Source organism: Ranitomeya imitator, chromosome 9 (assembly GCF_032444005.1).
Source record: "Ranitomeya imitator isolate aRanImi1 chromosome 9, aRanImi1.pri, whole genome shotgun sequence".
In the NCBI taxonomy this organism is placed as follows: domain Eukaryota; kingdom Metazoa; phylum Chordata; class Amphibia; order Anura; family Dendrobatidae; genus Ranitomeya; species Ranitomeya imitator.
Genome location: NC_091290.1, coordinates 133715806 through 133738663, shown reverse-complemented (window position 1 = coordinate 133738663; position 22858 = coordinate 133715806). Strand labels below are relative to the sequence as shown.

The 22858-nt window shown below is 41.5% G+C and overlaps 1 protein-coding gene across 1 annotated transcript in view; it reads right to left on the bottom strand.

Annotated features, from left to right (window-relative positions):
* LOC138649000 (cadherin-1-like) overlaps positions 1 to 22858 on the bottom strand; it is a 38558-nt gene that overhangs the window by 14067 nt on the left and 1633 nt on the right. The window lies entirely within an intron of this gene.

Genomic DNA, 22858 nt, shown 5'->3' with positions numbered 1-22858 from the left:
GCCAATGACACTTATCCTGAATTGCTTACAGTCCAGCACACGGAAGAAGTCATTACTATTGGCATTGTCATCTGTGCGTCAAGCATCAGGATGTAATTTTGAAGTTTTTTGAAAATCAGGCATCTCCGGATACACAAAGATCTAATTATTTCATGTGGTCCACCTACAATAGATGGATAATTCTACAAAATCAGGGGATTATATGGGGTGGGGGCACTCAACACTTACTGCTAATCCTATTCATTGACATTTAATGTGACACTGTGCACCCAAAGCAGGTAGTATGGGGGATGATGAATGTCTCTCTTGTGTGGGACAAACATGGTCTATAATAAGTTTCCATTTTTTTAAAGTGATACAAGCCAATATTATAAAATGCTGGTTTCTTAAATCCTCCACCAGAGGGCGCACAGTAGCATATCGCATAATAATTGGATCTTCCCATTACATAATGTTATAAAATTGGTCATCACCCGAGGAGGCAACATCGTGGACCCCCAACCGATCCTAAAAATAAGCCATTAATTAAAAAAAACAAGTCTGAATAACCACTTTAAAGGGACTTTCTACTACTGATGGTCCCCCCCATAGGACAGGTCATCAATCTGTTATCAGTGGGATTCCGAAAACGGGGACTCTCACTATTCCGCAGCGCATCCGCATGTGGTACTGTAGCTCAGCTGAACCGAATTTTGTAACAAAATGTCACCCAACTTTGAAAAGAAGTTGAGCCTTTGCAGTCTGTAAGTCGGCGACAGTGCCATTAGCTTTTTGCAATCCTTTTGCTTCTTGCATCAACTCAAGAGATGAGGTTTCATAACGCAGAGCCCAGACAAGGAAGGAAATAATTGCACGCTTTTAATAGATTTTTTTTGCAGAAATACAACAAATGGAAGTGTGCGGTCATTATGGGTGATGACATACTCAGCCACTAAGATTGGTACAGAGACCATGCCGCACCGTTGCCATTAGCGAGCATACTCCTACCCTCTTTTATAAGATGACAAGGATATTGGTAATAATGTATATCTATCTACACAAAAAGCCTAAGTATCATAATATTGCAAGCATATAACTTATCAGTATTGTCTGCAGCCTATCGGACCTTTACTACAACTTCTCCTCCAAGTTCCTCGGTGCTTTTTAAAAGTTTTTTAATAGTTGCGGGCGCTTAAGAGAACACACATTGTGTCAATGACAAGACAATCCCTATGTACCTGCTTAGGCATCTTGTAAGCTGACGCCTCAATCAAAGTTCTCCCTTGTAACCGGAGGCGTCTCGGGCACAATGCACCACTTGTCTTGGCTTTGTAAGACCAGCAGTGAATAGCGTCCGTCGGCGTTTGCAAAAATCACAAGAGAAATAAGATAAAGGCAGGGAAAGTTCCTGGACGCTCACAGGTAATTCCTTATATACTATGATTGCGGGGTAACAAAATACCTAAGGTGTATTGTATGGAAACAAGGTGAGTAACCGAGATCTGATCTCCCTGGTAGGCGGTGGCAGCGGAGGCGCTCTATAGCGCACCTGTCACCTGTTTGTGGCACTATTCATAAAGAGGGGATTGTATGGTTGTATGTAAATGGGGAGTGGGATACACAACAACTTTGGTTGCAAGACATCAAAGCATGAAGCCCCAAAATTTGGACCAAAATATTGATTTGGATACAGGTCATAAACTACGGTATCTCACGCGAATTAGATCGAGGTCTATAATGGAAACGTCGAACGCAACTTTTGACCAGAAAAATTAGCGCTTTGCTTTTCAACAGCCGCGGACCCCAGAGATCGCGCGGCAGAAGTCAATCATACGTACTGTTGCTCCATTCACTCTAATGGGAGTGCCGAAAACCAGTTGAATGAAGCGCTCGGCAATCACCGGCGCTACCAATATGAGTGAATGGAGCAGGAATGCGCATGCTCGTTCACCGCTCTGGTTCTCGAAATTGCTTGGGCGCCCCCAAGGATGAATTTCAGACTTGGGAATACCCTTTTAATGATCACCCGGTCCTATATAGTCTGTATCGGCCGCTGTGAAGGGTTCCTTTTAACGATTTCTTAATCATTCCAGCCATTTAATTGATAGCCAAGATGGCGTGTATCGGTGATTTATGTGTTATAATATTGGGAGACGGAGCCTCCTACGCTCCATGTAGTGTGATTTATCAGTCTCAGGTTAACTGGGACTATCCAGAGGTCAATAAGGCACCAATTTGTTCTCAAGATGCAATCAGTGATGATACAATGGGAGCATTGTCTAGCCGCACGCTCTGGTGGTCCTGGATATAAAATTCCTTCTAGCCAAGTGATTGTAGGGGGTCCGACTACTGAAAACAGCAGCTATCAACTATTTAGGTGAAGCTGCACATTGCTTCTTGTACAGAGGCGGATGCTGACTCTGAAGGGCCCCTGTGCAGGACTTGTGTCTGGGCCTCACTAAATCAAGCTGGGAGTTTTAGTGCCAGGACTGGCACCACTTAAAAATATAATTAACTGTATATTAAATAATATACAGTACTGACCAGGGAGAGGTGCACAGGGGGGTCCTTCTCCCAACGCTTGAGAATGAAAATCTACAAGGGAACGATCACAGTAATTGAGCGACCTGTAGTGCTGTCAATCAATGCTACTGTGCGGTGGGCACATGACCATAGCAGTATGACTGACACCCCAGTGTGTGCATGTGCAGGGTGGATGAGACGAGGGGCGATACCCCGACTAATGGACACCCAGCCATGGAAAGCTATATAAATGTAATGTCCAGCTCAAAGAAGAGGGAGGCCAGTGTGAACATGCTCCTACACATTGCATGCATACCAATTTATATTCCAGTTCATCTCTTTAGGTTTTTGCACCCAATGCAAATAAGGGTATGAACTCCCGTTTCATCAACACAGAGAGGATGGAGGTCCCATCCAGCAATTTTTGCAGAGCGGCCCGCCGCCCTTCTGTCTGTAAATTACTCGGGTATGGGCCCGGTTCATCTCTCTGTAAATGACTCGAGTACGGGCCCAGTTCATCTCTCTGTAAATGACTCGGGTACGGGCCCGGTTCATCTCTGTAAATGACTCTGGTTCAGGCCCGGTTCATCTCTCTGTAACTAACTCGGGTACGGGCCCGGTTCATCTCTCTGTAAATGACTCGAGTACGGGCCCAGTTCATCTCTCTGTAAATGACTCGGGTACGGGCCCGGTTCATCTCTCTGTAAATTACTCGGGTACAGGCCTTTTCTCTCAGTGTTGATGCCGCCGCTGGATCTATGACAGATAGATTGAGCACCTTCTCCTTCGGGGGGGTTCCCTGTTCAGCTGCACCGGCGGTATGTCCACCCTGCTCTGGTACCTTATGGCAACTGTGGAATTCCTGGGCATTGTGAGTGTGCAAGACCGAAGAGGTTCTGCTTCAGCTTCAGCCGTTCTCCACTATAAACACCTACTATTAGAAATGCCCAACAAAACAATGACTTATGAAATGTCCTTGTCGTGAGAGATGTAAACCCCTTAAATCAACACTTATTCTGTTGTCGGTGTCCTCGCCCATTGGAAAAAAAATGTATTACTGGTAAAATAGCGCCGTATATACAAAACGCCTTCATGACAATTAAGAAGCCTGAAGGGTCCTCACGTGATGACATGCTTGTCTGAGCAGCGCAAATGCTAGTTTACTTAAGAGAAAAGCACAAATATTCGGGTTAGTCGCTCTACCTTAGGATTCAGGGGGCTTGTGCTCCCTGCTTAGGTGGAGCAGTGGTCATGCCGGTGCGCTGACCCTTCATTCATTCTCTATGGGACTGCTGGAAATAGTGGAGCTAAAGGTGGCAAGCTGTGCGACTGCTATGGGGTCCATGGGTAGAGGGACGCCTGGTGCTGACCTCCACCCCAGACCCGATGGGTGCAAGCAATTTTGCGCATCAGATACCCATTGGTGCTGCTGGATCGGAGCAATTTAACTACTTAGATGCTGTAATGAATAGCAGCCAGAGCATCTAAGAGGTCAGATAGGACCCCAAAAAGCAATCATAGGAGCCAAATGGGTTATTTAGTGGCAGCCAGGGGCCCATGTGGAAGCCCCAATTCACACTTTCACTATTTGCCTCTCAGTTGAGCACTGTACGTCTGTCACAGACCTTGAATTGAGCGGACGTGCACATGGCTGAACACCCCTCCACTGGCTCTGTCAATTTAGGGGGTCTCAATTGGTGAGACCCGAACTGATATAGCAGATATTACCGATCCTATGCATAGCTGATAACTTATTTTAACCAAAGTACTCTTTACCAGAGTGGTATAAAAGTACAGGACTGCTTTGTTCAGAAACAGCGCCACCCCTGCCCACAGGTTGTGTCTGGTATTACACTTCAGCTTCAGTGAAGTGAATGAGGATGAGTTGCACTATGACACAATCTGTGGTCAGGCATGTCTCTGTTTTTTTAAAGAAATTCACCATATTTATTTCTTCTGGACAACCCTTGTAATGGATCTGGAAGGGTGACATTTCTTACATGGGTCTAAACTGATGACCGGGTGACCTATGAAGGCTCCGCATGACATTTTACCGACAGGACATTTCCTTATTATACGTGTAAATCAATAAAATACCAGTATGTTATTGCTCACTGTGTCTGAGTTGGAAGTATAGACGTTGCGTAGGATTATATGGTTTCAGGAATCGGGAAACACTCTTCCCGGAGTAGATGGCTACCGCCATGAACAGGACTGACCACCTCCTCCCACGTAAGCCAAACAGTACAAACAACCAGAAACCAGCACTTACTGATAATGAAGGCAGGCACACCCAGAGATGATGCACCCGTATCAATATTCAGAATGCTCAGCTCTAATTACAGGCTTATCTAGAGGCCATCTAATGCAGCAATTGCAAATAAAGAAGGAAAAATGTAAAAAAAATAAAGAAATCAAAATTTATACCAATTGCTAACAATAGAGCTGCAATGTTCTGCACGAAGGCTCCATATGCATAGACGTTAACAAGCTTCGATCAACCCGTTCGCTGATTAATTTCTCATCTAAAAACCAGATGTAGAAATCCCAAGGGTACTGTTCAACAATAGTATCATACAGTGCCTACTTAACACCGACACACGCTGCCAAACGATTGTGGAGGTCTTTAACAGACTTCTTCGGCGCAGCCTTCTGTATGGCAATTTTATCTTGTCCAGTTGTTTTTCTGATCTATGTTACATTACAGTGCTATAGAGTGCCTGTTTGATAGTACCCTACAGCTCCCACATAATAGGGCCATATTAGTGTTCACTGTAGTGCTCTTTACTACCCACATAATAGTGTAATACAGTGACTAAATACCAGAGCCTAAAAGTCCCACATAATAGTGCCATAAGGTCATAGTGTCATACAGTGCGATGAATGCTACTTTTCAGTACTCACATTATAGTATCTATATAAGTGCCTTAGAGTCCAACATAATTGTGCCATAAAGTTTTCACATCAGTGCAGCAATATCCTATAGTCAACATGAAAACATGCAGAAAAGTGCCATACAGCACCCACATAATAGCTCTACAGTCTTCACATCACAGTGTCATTCAGTTATAGATAAAAGTGCCACTTACTATAGATAATACTGCCACACAATCCCACATAATAGTGTCTTAGAGCAGGGGTCCCCAACTCCAGTTCTCAAGGCCCACCAACATGTCATGTTTTCAGGATTTCCTTAGTCTTGCCCAGGTAATAATTGCATCACCTGTGCAATGCAAAGGAAATCCTGAAAACATGACCTGTTGGTGGGCCTTGAGGACTGGAGTTGGGGACCCCTGTCTTAGAGCACCCATACAATGGTGCCATACAACACACAGACCATAGTGTCATGCAGTGTGTACAGAACATTACCATATAGTATACCATACAGTACCCACATCATAGAGCCATACAGTCTTTACATCACATTGACATGCAGTACTCCCATCATAGTGCCATATAGTACCCACATGATAGAGCCATACAGTCTTCACAACACATTGCCATACAGTACCCACATCATAGTGCCATATAGTACCAACATTGTAGAGCCATACTGTATTTACATCACATTAACATGCAGTACCCACATCATAGTGCCATACAGTCTTCACATATCACTGCCATACAGGACCCACATAATAGTGCCATATATTCTTTACATCTCAGTGCCCCTAACCTCATATAATAGTGCCATACAATACCCAGATGATAGTGCAATACAACATCTACAGAATAGTGCCATATATTCCCATATAATTGTGACATACAGTGCTCACGATAGTGCTTTTCAGCATCACATGTGTCGCATATTATCTAAATAACAGTGCCTTATAGTCTCACATAATTGTGCCATAAAGTTTTCCCATCACAGCACCATAGACTCCTACATATCAGTGCCATACAGTATTACAGTAATGTCCCATAATCAATATAAAAAAGCATGGTGCAGAATAGTGCCACATACTTTACCTACATAATAGATCAACACAGTCTTCACATCAGTGCCATACAGTCCTATATAATGGTGTCAGATAGTACTGTCACACAATCCCACATAATAGTGTCATAGAATACCCAAACGATATTGCCATACAGTGTCTACAGAACAGCGCCACACAGTACCATCATAATCATGCGCACATAATACCGCCATACAGTTTACACAATATTGATTTTCAATGCCCACATTATCATGTCAGTTGTATAGTGTGTAAATAACAGTTTACATAATAGAGCTATGTCTATGTCCACAGGAAAAAGGATCCTAAATAGACTAATCCCATTATGTAGGGAGGAGGGTTATGGTCGTGTACGACCAGCCGGTCACATTCTCTGGCCATATATGGCCATTCCTGGGACGATACTGTCGCGTTTCGAGCGGAGTTTCCAGGATGTTTGTTCTGTCATTTTTCATACTTCATCTTAGTAACACCGATTCAGGTGAAACGATGACATCAGCGCCGGCAAATCACACAGCCAAGTCTGAATCACCATGCCCAGGGGGGAGAGACAAAAAGAACAGGAAATTCCGCCTCCCCATGAAACCCAAGTATCTCACTGATAAGGACAAGAAGGCATTTAACCCTCATACTGCTGATCACTTTAACAAATTAGTAAGCAAATTGTGCTGTGGCCATGGAGTACGCAGCATGCACCAAATAAATTATGTCCTATACGCACTTTTTACACCTTTTTCAACACCAAGGCGGTCGTATTTATTAACAGTATATGTCTGTTTTTTTTTTTTTAATATTGGTGTAAAACCCTTTCAGTTATCAGTTGACATAAGAGGAGAAATATATCTGGATTTCTGCACCAAATTTATTGTTCTGGCATATGCAATTTTGATCAATGAAGGCTTCTTTATGAAACTAGGCCCCGCTGCTACTAGCAACCAATCAGAGCTCACCTTTCATTTCAATATCTGGTTAACAAACATATAGGCTGCGCTCTGATTGGTTGCTAAGGGCAGGAAGGCCGGATTTGATAACAGAAGCCTTTTTTTCCTTACCGTTTGCTTTTAGTGAATGGAATTATTCACGTTTATACTCCAAAGCTTTACAGACCTATGTCTACAACCAGTTATTATTAATCTAAGCACTTCGCAATGAGTAGCCCCAGACTGATGTCCCTCGCTTTGGTCCCAGGGACATGAGCGACCAAATTATAAATTTGAGAGAAGTAATCATACAGCAGCCATATTGTACTGTATCTCCATTCATATGGAATCTGTATGCATTTACATGCACCATATGGCGGCATAGATAGTGGCTGAGGCTTCGCAACACAGAATTATGGCAACCCTATGCTCCGCAGTACTGGCACTGTGCACACAGCTTTGCCATATGTTTGAAGCCTTCCGCTGACACATTGTACCATATGTCAGCTGTCAAAGTGATATTCCACATTTGCTGAAATAGTAGTAAACTCCGCGTGCACACTGAGCGCATTGTGTTTTCGTCCTACTCCTTCTACCATTACCATTGTGCTGGGAGGCTGACTCTAGTCCCTTCCTACACAATAAGGCGGCCATTAAATACTTATGTCCCACACTGACTCAGCTCATTGTATGGAGATGGTGGTGCTTTGAAGAGCTATAATATTTGCATACATCTGAGCTGTTGTATATATTAATGTGTCAGCGCTGGACTAACACAACCACTTCACAAGAGCTGACTGATCCGCGGCAGGAGTCATCCTCAGGGAGGCTTAACGCCATTTATTAGGTTTCATAATTAATTCACGCTCATGAGACATTGGGAGTTATAGTTTGGCACCTCTTACTATGTGACGGGTGCTCTACTGCTGCAATAGTCAAACCTATAAAGACTGATGGGCAAAAAAAGCAATATACAGACCCACTTGCCTCCAAAAACAAGGTGGGCAGACCTTAAACTGTGTAAAACACCTATATTCTACTATTCAGGCTGGGGCTACACCGTGATACAGGCCGCACTGACGGACATTTCGGTACACTACAATGAACAAGTGAATTAAGTCACATTGTGGCCTATAAGGTACCATGATAGCGACAAGCAAGTTGCAAAAAAACAAGCAAGTTGCCCAAAAAAAAATCGACTTTTTACCTTTGCTTGTTGCGGTACTTTGAGAATCGCAATGTGACCCCCATGCTTCAACGTAGCAACGCATCTTTTGATGGCTGCATCTTGAAATAAAGCTCAGCTCATGTAATGTCTACATAATTTATAAGCTTTTTTTTTGCTGTTTACTCCTTAGTTTATAGAAAAGCTTATTTTGCCATTGATGGCGGAAACCATCACCATGCTGCCATTTACAGATCCGCTATTTGTATTACATATCTACGTTGAGTACGTCACCTCTGCAGTCTTTTACATTAACTGGTTAATATGGAAATCAATTGTCAGACAATTTCAATGTTCCTGTATCTATATGAAATATTTTTATAGTTATTTTCTCCATTTTTTAGTTGATTTTTTAATGATGTAAAGTGAAAAAATATCTGTTACTACCTAGAAACCATCAGCAAGAAGGCACATTAGTTATGGCAGTAATTAACGCTAAACATCTAAGGTGATGACAGACGCTGCATCTTGCTTCATGTATCAGAAACTCCTTCCTACTCAAGGGCCATGCAATGTGTCTTCAAAATCGTGCGGCCGTAAGTCATCACGACAGGTGGAGTTTTGGATGCATGCAACAAGATGCAGAGTAAATAGAGTCTTTACTAATTTGCCTACTTGTTGATGGTTTCCTGGTACAAACAGATTTGTTTTCCACTTTTAACATAATAAAAATAAGCTGAAAAGAGAAAAATAGCTAAAAAAAATGAAGCAATAGTCCTACAGAGCCTGCATTTGCCGACTGTGTAATTGCATTTCTATCCTTCTTGTCCATAAGATGTTTTATAGGACTAGTCTCTTAAGTGCATACGCCAGTAATGTATTACACTGTATTGATTACAACAGCGTCCTGTAATAGATATTTCTCAAAAGCATCATTACTTATTAGAAATAATTGATATTTTTAGATACAAAAACATATTTGAATCCACTTATATGTTATGAAATTTAAAGGACCCACAACATTAAAATTTTAGAAAACATATATTAACGCCATTCAATAATATGTATATAGTTGCACAAGTTTCAGCTGCTTATCAAAAGTGCCTCGTTATTTGCCCAATGGTCAGACAACCTCAGATCTATCCTGTTTTTCCCGGTTAACCCCTTTAAGTCTGCATCCATAGTAATCTAGGATATTAGATGAATAGATATCTGTATGGACTAAATAATTGTTTTGACAGCTAAAAATTGTAGGATTTTGATCAAAACGAACTGACGTCCTTGCGTCTATTATATATTGCACACAATAATAAAATAAATTGAAAATAATAAAGTCCAATGGCTTAAAAAAAATGCAAACGAGGATACAGATTAATGAGGGGCGTTAATGAGGGGGCAGACCATAGACTGCTCCATAATTAATCATTCTTATAAACAATAATGACACTAGGAATCGAAATACCACTTAGAATGCAATAAATAAAAGTGTGGAATGACCCTTAAACGCATAGATCAGCTTCCTACAACCCTGGGAAAATGACTCGAAAAAACATCCTTATCATGGAGTCAAAGAGGAACTTTTTATTTAAACATCAGCTATGGAGAAGTTAATGATTAACGAAGGCAGCGATGAGGATAAAGGGAAAGTGTGCGCTTGACGGGGAGCAGCCATGACTTACTACCGGCCTATAAAAAAATACTAGGGTAAAGTCTACTGACTCCAACATTACTCACTATATAAACTCTACAAAAGCCAGTGGAAAGTACCTCTCAATGTCAATCTGTAAGGCCGCAGAGACATAATACAGTCCTCTATTAACTATTTGTGTTGCCATACAGATTTTTATTTAATTAAATAATAATTATAATAATATTTAGGCCACCAGTCCAGTGGTCAGTCATATTGATTTGTTACACGAGAGCCATCCATTTAAAGGAGTTCTCCAATTTGGACAATTCTTACTTAGAGGGGTCCCAGCTGATCACTGTTTTCCTGCTGGGACCCCCATTGATCTACTAAACTCAATATGAAACCCTAAAGAAAAATTCCGCCAAACCCAACTGTACACCCACCACCAGATCTGCTCCCAGTTCTACCCAACAGATTCACTTTTGAGTGTGGGAAAGTTGGTACATGTAGCTGCTGGTCAAGTGCTTGTCCAAAACATTTTTTGGCCCATAGTTATCTGTCGTGTATGGGGGTCTTAAACGTTACAACTAATTTTATCGTCAAAAGGGAAAACATTTTGCATTACTCGACACCCATTCAAATTTAAAAGGATTTTTAACTTTTCGAAAAGTGGTCCCCAAATGATCTGATATTAATAAAAAAAATACAAATATAGGTAGTAGTCACCTTCCACTGGTCAAGTACTGGCTCCCTGCCGATGCTCTGGTCTCTGTTTTTTGGATGCAATGGTGCAAATTACTGAGCTCAGCTGCCATGATATCTACACAGTGATCGTCTGCAGCGGTGATGTGCGCTGTAGTCATGATGTCAAGGAGCAGCTGCGGGAAGCTGACACCGGACTGGGAGAGGGTGAGTAATATCTCCCTTTTAAAGGGCTGCCAGTGTAATGCAGAACAGGAGAGGTCCGAGCCTGGCCAAAAGTTGGGGATCTCAAACAGAGGATCCCCCTCTAACATCCAATAATAGGGCATATTAAAAAAAAAAAAAATCAAAACACCACCTTTAACATGGGTATGAGATTTACATTGTTCCCATCTAATCTTTGTATGTTTTTGGCGCGGGTTTTTCTGTGTAAATTTCATAGTGTAAAATTTACACTGAAAATTCTCAACGGAGTCTGTACTTTGTCTAATTGTACTGCCCATTTTTGCATCCTGATAATAATGGACCGATTATAAAATATCAGCAGTAAAAGTTTCTTTTGATCCTAGATTAAATGGCTCCTATCAGCGGCCATACAGAACACCATATAACCCTATGGTGTAATTATACGGATCTACAGTGTGAGCACAGATACCATCCAGCCACTTTGAACATTTTCCCGCTTACTCAGCAATTACTTCTTTAGCATGGGAGAGGTCTCTTTGAAGTGGGGTAACTTGGCTGGAGATGTGTTTTTTGCCTTTATAACCCCTGGGTTTGGCCACAGCACAATACCCCTCCCTGCGCCTTGGGGCACAACATCATGGCATTGTGCAACGTGAGATATACCACATTCCTTAGCAGGCCATCACATAATATAGGACAACTATATATATATATATATACATATATATATATATATATATATATATATATATATATATACACACAGTACAGACCAAAAGTTTGGACACACCTTCTCATTTAGAGATTTTTCGGTATTTTCATGACTATGATAATTGTACATTCACACTGAAGGCATCAAAACTATGCCTTTTAAATGGGGTTGTGACCATCAGTTGTGTTGAGCAGAAGTCTGGTGGCTACACAGCTGATAGTCCTACTGAATAGACTGATAGAATTGGTATTATGGCAAGAAAAAAGCAGCTAAGTAAAGAAAAACAAGTGGCCATAATTACTTTAAGAAATGAAGGTCAGTCAGTCCGAAAAATTGGGAAAACTTTGAAAGTGTCGCCAAGTGCAGTGGCAAAAATCATCAAGCACTACAAAGAAACTGGCTTACATGAGGAAAGGAAGACCAAGAGTCACCTCTGCTTCTGAGGATAAGTTTATCCGAGTCACCAGCCTCAGAAATCGCAGGTTAACAGCAGCTCAGATTAGAGACCAGGTCAATGCCACACAGAGTTCTAGCAGCAGATACATCTCTGCAACAACTGTTAAGAGGAGACTTTGTGCAGCAGGCCTTCATGGTAAAATAGCTGCTAGGAAACCACCGCTAAGGACAGGCAACAAGCAGAAGAGACTTGTTTGGGATAAAGAACACAAGGAATGGACATTAGACCAGTGGAAATCTGTGCTTTGGTCTGATGAGTCCAAATGTGAGATCTTTGGTTCCAACCACCGTGTCTTTGTGCGACGTAGAAAAGGTGAACGGATGGACTCTACATGCCTGGTTCCCACCGTGAAGCATGGAGGAGGAGGTGTGATGGTGTGGGGGTGCTTTGCTGGTGACACTGTTGGGGATTTATTCAAAATTGAAGGCATACTGAACCAGCATGGCTACCACAGCATCTTGCAGCGGCATGCTATTCCATCCGGTTTGCGTTTAGTTGGACCATCATTTATTTTTCAACAGGACAATGACCCCAAACACACCTCCAGGCTGTGTAAGGGCTATTTGACCAAGAAGGAGAGTGATGGGGTGCTACGCCAGATGACCTGGCCTCCACAGTCACCAGACCTGAACCCAATTGAGATGGTTTGGGGTGAGCTGGACCGAGAGTGAAGGCAAAAGGGCCAACAAGTGCTAAGCATCTCTGGGAACTCCTTCAAGATTGTTGGAAGGCCATTCCCGGTGACTACCTCTTGAAGTTCATCAAGAGAATGCCAAGAGTGTGCAAAGCAGTCATCAAAGCAAAAGGTGGCTACTTTGAAGAACCTAGAATATAAGACATAATTTCAGTTGTTTCACACTTTTTTTGTTAAGTATATAATTCCACATGTGTTAATTCATAGTTTTGATGCCTTCAGTGTGAATGTACAATTTTCATAGTCATGAAAATACAGAAAAATCTTTAAATGAGAAGGTGTGTCCAAACTTTTGGTCTGTACTGTATATATATATATATATATATATATATATATATATATATTGTTCCATATTGGCAGAGGATCATAAAGTGGTCGGTCGGGGTTACAAGTAACAGAATGACCAATGGACGGTGCCCAAAACTAGAACACTTGGAGCTTGAGCGTGACCTCTAGCCTCACATAACCTTATGCAATCCACATGGTTTCCAGACTCTGGACTTGCCAAAAATTCCATACAACTATGCTCCTTCTAAACCATATCCTGAAATGATCAGATGATGCAAATGTAGCAGCTGCCAGCCACTTTGCATGGCCTTGCCAATGCATTTCAATATATCATCCGAGCAGGATAGTCGAAGATGTGTTCATTTAGATGGCATGGGGAATTTTAGTTTTTTTACTTAAATTCAGAACTAAGATTCATTTTTGCAATTAGGTTTCATTACAAATGTTTCACTGTTTGGCTTCTATATCATTTGTATTGCTGGCTGCAGAACGAGCTAAATGAGAATATGTCAGTAAGCTCATTCTGGGGGAGTTTGTAACTCTTTTATCTATCTTTTCTTCTACGATGCTCTCAGCTGATTTATGACCACAGAACACATCAGGAAAACAAAGAGCAGGGACAAAGCCAACCTGAATTGTAGCATATTTAGGCACATCCCATAAGGTCTGATAATACACATCTCAGGCTTTGACTGTCAGGACATGATGGGAGTTGCAGTTTTGGGTTGGAGATCACTGCCCTACAATGTGGAGCCTCCAGCATGGCAATATTGGAGAGTGATTGAGTTGGAACCAACCATTATTATAATATATCTGTTGTCGGTATTGCAAAAAATATATCTATTGCTTTTCTATCTAATTTTTTCATAACAGGAAAAACTTTCACTTCCACTTTCCAGCGTCCACTAACGAGCTCAGCTAGAATCACTTATATTCGTTAATTATTCACATGTCTGTCTCGTCTTTACACTTTTAGAATAGACCAGGTTTCGGCAATAATAGTAGATATTTTGCAAAAATATATTTAAAAAAAGCGAGAAAACTAAAATACGATAATTGCATCAAATGTAAAATTAATTAGAAACAGACAGTGGGAAATAAGAGGCTCAGGAAAAAAAAAAGTTTCTGCTTTCACTTCTCAAAAACTGTGCAACTAAAACCGCGGGTCATCGAGAGCAGCCAATGAGATTGCACTTTCCATCATTTGCGTATCATTTGAATACACAGATTTTTTTTTCCCCCTAATTTTTCACTTGCTCAAAAGTCTGCATATTGTGAGAAAAATAAAAAATAAGGAAGAGAATCTATGTAGTATTATTTCAGAAAAGCTGCTTTGTCCTTATATAGAACAGGATTGACTGGAATTCTGCCTCTGACGATAATGAGACTGCTGATATAAGTCCAGTAGTTGATTCATAAGCACCGTTGATGAGATTTGGGCATATCTCGGCCGGGCTTCCCACCAGGTCAAGAGCAGTACTTGAATCAAAGAAGTCGATGCACCAGGACAGAAAATTCCTTATAAAAACTTGATCTTTATTCAACTACTGGACTCCTATCTCCTGTCCTATCAGGAAGAGTTTTCAGCAGTCTCATTATCATCAGAGGCAGAATCACAATGACAGGTAACACCTCTACACAAAGCTGATAACACATGGTCCAGACATCACAATAGGCCTTGTCACAGGTCTACACAATGACTTTTGCACACACTCATTAGATGCTTCAAAACAGATAGGGTCGGAGTTGGTTTTTTTTGCTGCTAATGTTCATGTGAATTTCCTAAAACTACAGGAAGTAGGAGTCTAAAAACGCCCTAGTGGCCAGAGTGCAAATTGCAAGATTGTAAACAATGTTGTGTTATCAAAAGAGGAGTCTCGGATGCCGTCTGCTAAGAGGCAGTTCTCCTGGTCGAGACACTGGTTCTTGTGAGTCAATTTGCACCAAATCAATCCCTGCCATATATCCCTAGATCCCTATTCATTTTTTACAGGCCAGAATAGTTCCTTTCTGTCCGTCCCTGGGCTGGTATTAGTCAATATACCTATATACCTTGCTAAACAATGGGGATCCCAGGTGTAGGACCAGAATGGCGAACTTACCAAAATATTGGACTCTTTCTTATTTAATAAAAAGCAACAAAAAAAACCCGACAAGATTTGAGACGATCATTTTGAATTAATTTGGTTTCTGTATCAATGTACACAAATTATGTGTCAATACCAAAGCTATGTATCCCGGCAGCAGGGTGCAGGATGATGACAAGTGGAGGCACGCTGTGTTATGGCCGATTTGCAGGAGCCTTATAATGGCTGAGGAATCTGTAGACCTGCTGGAATCCCACCGGCAGCCGTGTCACTAATAATCCTGATAATTGCTCTCTGTCTCAGGCCAACAGGAATCCTAATACTACGTCGGCGCCGGTCACTGAAGCACTATTCAACTTTTTCCAAGTATAGGAGAATAAATCCCTTAAATGAGGGCTTACTTCTGCGTCGTTAGCCGTTTTATGCGCTGCAGCGCTCCCTATATATTTTAATATTATATTGCCGCCTAAATTGCAGAATGTCTGAGTATCGCTTTAATTAGTTTTTTGGGCTATGGCACCAAAAAGCTAATGTAGGGAGAAGAGGATCAGCCATCTTGGACTTTTTCAACTTTTAACCTTGTTGCGACAAGCTGTGCCTGGCTGTGTGTTCCTAAGGAAATCAGGCTGAACGGAGGCCAGAAAGTGTTTGACTACTATGTGGGCGATTCGCCCAGACGATACAGCATCATCGTCCTGAACTGGGACCATCAAAAATTGCTCCTCAACTACACCAGCAAAGACAAGACACTGTTGGCCAATCTCAAGTCCCGAATGTTACCGATCTCAAGCCCCCTAATGTTACCTGCTAGGGTGAACAAATCACATATCCCTGCCCTTGTCATAACTGGAGTTACAGGAAACACAGGACTAGGAGAAAGGTGAGCCTTTATCTACACGGTGACATTTAGGTGTGAGATATTTAACTACTTACTTACGTCTTTTGGTCACATTGACTCAAGACTGGATTCATGCTGCATGATTTTGGAGCCCGGTTATAAATTATGACTTCCTAAGATTGGTAGGATCCAAATGATACCAGATCAACTATCAAGGGTCTTCAATACTACTGTCCTTTTCACATGGGTCAAATTATTATTATTATTATTATTATACATTTTTATGTATACATCCCGGGTCAAAGGGACCTTTTGGGCACCCTAAGCTCCTAGCATGACTCTAGCCCCTCCAGTCCCTATATCTACACCCCTGCCTCTATAACTTTGTCTATGATCATTCCGATGCTTGAGAACTTACTGGAATTTTAGAGTAAGAAAAAGTGAAACTGAAGAAGAGGATGGACAACCATTAGGTTTTCTCATAGAAAGTTAGGGGATTCTCAAAGGTGTTGTCCAGCCCTATGGAATTTTTCGACAAGTAGTGCAGGTTACCAAATCCCAACAGTATGCAATGTGCACAATTTTAGAACTTGGCTCTACTTGCCGGTTCCATCGGTCGTCTTGCGACCACAAGTATCAAATCGTGTGCTGACTAGCTTCTCATCTGCTTCTCTGAAAATTCTATGGAAGAGAAGAGGCTGAGAAGCTAGTCAGCATCTGACCGTAAGGCGGCAAATCTCATACTTGAGGTCACTTGATGACCACTCAAACCGGCAAGCAAGACCTGAAACCTAACAGATTGTTAATTACACATGGTCTGTGCTTGTCAAAAATTTTCCCAGGGCTGGAGAAACTCTTTAAGTCATAACAGCTGAAGAAAAGTGATATTCCCCATTCTGTCTACACTTCTAAATAAAACAAAAAATATCTCCGAGATCAAGAGAAACCTTCTGGAGAAATACCTTGAGCAAATAAATCTGCACCTCTCCTCCAAAAGGCTATGACCTAAGATGTCCTGAAGTTTAAAGATCGCCCTAAAGTGAGTTATAGCTCCTACAATACATTACAGACTTCAATAAAGGAAAGATATAGATCTTGGTACCATGTTAGCCAGTAGATAGAAAAAATATTTAGAATTGAGAGTCCTCAGTGGTTGATACCTTTTAATGGCTAATTGAAAAGATGGTAACAAATTGCAAGCTTTCGAGACTACTCAGGCCTGATGAAGAGACCTGAGTCGTCTCGAAAGCTTGCAATTTGTTACCATCTTTTCAGTTAGCCATTAAAAGGTAGCAACCACTGAGGACTCTCAGTTCCAAACTTCGATAAAGATTCTAGATCCAAAAAGAAATCTAGAATTCCTATAAGGCAAGTTTCACCGAGGATATTAAATTCGAGAAAAATGACAAAGAATGTTGGAGCTGGAGGACACAATCGAAAAGAAAAACATGTCCATGCAGATGTTCTTTAGAGTAATGTCGACCGAAGCCACTGATTTTGGTAAGATTAGACTATTATCAAATATGTCTACTGCTGTGCTGGCTGTCCTACGAAAAATAGATGTCAGGGAGAAGACAGGTGGGGCATGTTGGATACCAATATGCCCAATCCTTTTGTTTCTGCAGGAGAAAAGCTTCATCCAAAGGTATCTGGCACCAGGATACTACTGTTGTTAGATCTCTTTTCCATTTTATGTATTATCTACTTTTTAATGAAGACATATTTTTATGGACATTAAGAAGGCAATGTAGTTTCTTTTTTTGGTTAATTATATACCGTATATATGACTTTTATTGTGCACAACCATTTCTTATAGAAAATTATTAATAAAACTTTTCTAAGTCGCGTCTACGTGTAATTTACTTTTATGATTGTTGTAGATGAGATCCTACACATGACTTGTAGTGTTGTAGTGTATGTATCACTTTTGCATTGGATCATTTTAGCTTTTTTTTTTTGCTTAGATCTGGGATTTTAAAGCGTCACAAGCTGCATCTCTCCCTGACTCTTAAAATCAAGCGATGTGAAGAAATGATGCAACCAAAGAAAAAAAGAATACGGGGGAATTAATGTGGATCTCCAGCTTCTTATAGATGAGCAGGGTTATAGTTACCTATGATGAGCTTTAGGCTTTGTCCAGGGTTCGCCATGTTCCCATGTTTTGCCCCTGTGACAAAATATGTGATGGCGGCTCCGATATTGTGCCGCCATCACAGATTTCGTCACATGGACGAAACATGAGAACACAGCAAACCCCGGCATAACTCATCCGGATAAATATGTAGCAATTCCCGTATTATAATTGTGCTTTTTGAAAAAGCAAAAAGAAAAGGACCTTGTGCAATATCCTATGGGACTAGCTCGAACAGAAAAGCTCATGGTGGCGCCAGTCTTGGATGGTAAAATAAAGCCCAACTGGGTGGGATGATTGCACGTCCCCACGAGTGTAGGCTGCTTCTCCGCAGCGGAATCGGGAAGCGTTCTAAGGTCAGAGAGTCACTTGTTGATCGCCGGATGACGTGAAGTCATGGAAGGAAATAAGAGATGGCTTACTGAAGAAAAACAACGCGTTCCAGTACAGATCCTGTACCGAAACGCGTCATTTTTATCTAACATAAAAAAAACAACATTTATTTTATTTCTTACAACCTACAATTTCTTCGCATCTTCTCCCAGGCAGTGCCCAACATCCGGCTAGCTCTTTCCATAATTATGTTGACTGATACTACGCTAATGTGTCCCGCAATAACACAGCTGTATAATATTATTTTCTGTAGCCCTCAGATTAGGGCAAGGCATGGACTCCGCTCCTAATTCCCAGACACCCAGGAAAACAGAATGTCACACAACTGGTTTTCTGCAATTGTTCCAGCACGGCCCACAATACACACCCGTGACCGCATCGGGCCTGTGATAACAAGTCTCTGCACACGCCAAGAGACAAAGGTCTGGAGAAGTAGAAGGTGCGGACGGACAGGACGCCATGTTGTGAGCGTTCGCAGAAAAGAAGCTGAAATAAATATGTCCGATGTTATATGAAAGATCCATGAATTAACATGTTTATATGTCAGGAGTTTTTATGGAAAGTCTCCTTATTAGAGATGGCGGCAATTCGAGGGGTAAGACTTCCTTCAGCACCAAGCAAACCTCGGAAAATGCCAGGGTCTACTGGGCTGGGGAGCACGCCGTCTGAGCTGACACACCTAGTGTCGGCCCTGGATTATTTATGGATTGTATAAACATGGCTATATTAAGAGCATTCGGAACTACAGGTGACTACTCCTTGGGGAGGATTAAGCAGTTGGGCAATTGGCCACATGGCCCAACAGGTGACAAAACCACAGGTCCATGCTTCTCTCCACATGTCATTTACAAGTCATGATTAGGGTGGTGCCCATTGTGCCCTCCCTATAATCCAGCCATGAATATGTACTAATGGGCTCAGGTGGCCCATTCACCAGGCATTTTATATTGACGTATAATTACACTAGGCTCGGTAACGACAGACATCTTACCGAGCTGCTAACAGTATACAGACATGTGCTTCATGGCAGCCACATTGGTCATAGGCAACAATAATCTGTACCTGTTCATGGTCATCTATGGAAGAGTATGGTGGGTATAATCTGAGATCTGTGCAAAGCTCATTGTACAGGAGGAGGAGGTGAGCTGTGACATCACCTTGAGAATGGTCGATCCTGTGTTATCTACTGTATATAGAGGTGTTATCAGTCATTGTACAGGAGGAGGTGAGCTGTGACATCACCTATTGTGAATGGTGGATCCTGTGTGATCTACTGTATATAGAGGTGTTATCAGTCATTGTACAGGAGGAGGAGGTGAGCTGTGACATCACCTTGTGAATGGTGGATCCTGTGTTATCTACTGTATATAGAGGTGTTATCAGTCATTGTACAGGAGGAGGAGGTGAGCTGTGATATCACCTATTGTGAATGGTTGATCCTGTGTTATCTACTGTATATAGAAGTGTTATCAGTCATTGTACAGGAGGAGGAGGTGAGCTGTGACATCACCTATTGTGAATGGTGGATCCTGTGTTATCTACTGTATATAGAGGAGTTATCAGTCATTGTACAGGAGGAGGAGGTGAGCTGTGATATCACCTATTGTGAATGGTGGAGCCTGTGTTATCTACTGTATATAGAGGTGATATCAGTCATTGTACAGGAGGAGGAGGTGAGCTGTGACATCATCTATTGTGATTGGTGGATCCTGTTATCTACTGTATATATGTGTTATCAGTCATTGTACAGGAGGAGGAGGTGAGCTGTGACATCACCTATTGTGAATGATGGATCCTGTTTTAGCTACTGTATATAGAGGTGTTACCAGTCATTGTACAGGTGGAGGAGGTGAGCAGTGACATCACCTATTGTGAATGGTGGATCCTGTTTTAGCTACTGTATATAGAGGTGTTATCAGTCATTGTACAGGAGGAGGAGGTGAGCTGTGACATCACCTATTGTGAATGGTGGATCCTGTTTTAGCTACTGTATATAGAGGTGTCATCAGTCATTGTACAGGAGGAGGAGGAGGTGAGCTGTGACATCACCTATAGTGAATGGTGGATTGTGTTATTCCTGCATATAGAGGTGATATCAGTCATTGTACGGGAGGAGGAGGTGAGCTGTGACATCACCTATAGTGAATGGTGGATTGTGTTATTACTGTATATAGAGGTGTTATCAGTCATTGTTCAGGAGGAGGAGGTGAGCTGTGATATCACCTATTGTGAATGTTGGATTGTGTTATTACTGTATATAGTCATTGTACAGGAGGGGGAGGTGAGCTGTGACATCACCTATAGTGAATGGTGGATTGTGTTATTACTGTATATAGAGGTGTTATCAGTCATTGTACAGGAGGAGGAGGTGAGCTGTGATATCACCTATTGTGAACGGTGGATCCTGTTATCTACTGTATATAGAGGGGTTATCGGTCATTGTACAGGAGGAGGAGGTGAGCTGTGATATCACCTATTGTGAATGGTGGCTCCTGTGTTATCTACTGTATATAGAGGTGTTATCAGTCATTGTACAGGAGGAGGGGGTGAGCTGTGACATCACCTATTGTGAATGGTGGATCCTGTGTTATCTACTCTATATAGAGGTGTTATCAGTCATTGTACAGGAGGAGGAGGTGAGCTGTGATATCACCTATTGTGAATGGTGGATCCTGTGTTATCTACCGTATATAGAGGTGTTATCAGTCAGTGTACAGGAGGAGGAGGTGAGCTGTGATATCACCTATTGTGAATGATGGATTCTGTGTTATCTACTGTATATAGAGGTGTTATAAGTCATTGTACAGGAGGAGAAGGTGAGCTGTGACATGAATGTTGGATCTCTTGTTATTTATATACAGGTATTAGTTATCATTGTAATTCTTTCTGTGATGGTAATGAGGCTGCTGAGAAGTGATCTCTACAGATTATGAAACTCAGTGACCAGTGTGAGAACTTTATCATTTCAATATTTTCTTTAAATAAAGTAACATGAAAAAAAAAAAAACAATAAAATCTGAAGAACTGCAATGGGACAAATAAATAGATAATTTCCTGACAACACATTCTCATTAAATGAAACCTGAAGATCTGAATCTTATAGAGATCACCATATATCAGTTCCTGCAGTCATTAACGATGGAAATAGAAACGGACACAATGTATCTAAGTTACAAAATGACTCTGTGAATTATACATGGCTACTCTGTACCTGATCAATGTCCTTATGATAAAAATATGTTCAGTTGTACGGTTCCTCCCAGGTACAGGACAGGCGGATGCTAGGAAGCTATGGTAATGTTCTTTTACGGGAACAGCAAAAATTTAAAAAACTGACCCAGACCAAACCTGGGGGCAGAAGGAAGAAAGCAATTTCTACCAATACATGGAATTCGACTGCTGTGTCTACTCCAAAGATTGGCCAAAGTTGTCCTACAAGCTCTTACATGATTTCATTCAGCTTTGACTTCCAGATACAAAGTCCATAGAAGCCATCTATTAGGCACCAGTTCAGACCTATGATTACTTTCACAAACCTATGTTTGCATTCAGTGAATATCTTTTGGATTGCAGCCTTGATCAATTGTATGAAGACGTCACCCAAGAGTTGGCCGAAACGGTGAAAATTATCCATGGAGCACTTGCTGTAAAAGTGCAATTCCCTTGCATCCAGTGACTATCTATTGGGTAACTGTCTTGGTCATGATCAGTTGGATAAAGAAGTCACCTAAGAGTTGACCAAAACTGATCAAATTATCCATGGAAGCACTAGCTGTAGAAGTGGCAATTCTCAGCCAAATTGGTGAATAGTTCCAGCACCGCCTGTACTTCCTGCCCCTGTGCCAAAAATACGGAAAAGAGGCGGTGGGCATATCTAATGAGATGAAGGTAAGGTTGGTGCCATTAGACAAACATGAAGGATGGTGGTTGTGAGAAGAAGCAATAGACCACACTAGAAGGGACCTCCATATGTATCTCCCTTCTTTTCATACATCCCTGAAGAAGACCCCAAAATGTGCTAAATTTAACCACTGTGCATATCTCAGGCTTCATCTCCACCCAGACTTTTCAGTATTGCCAAGAACAGAGGAATTTGGACAATTAATTAGATACCAGGGGGCATTTAAGGGATGCTTGAACTGCACAGGAGTGACAAAGAGAAGATAACACACACATTAGAGGAACTGTAAACAG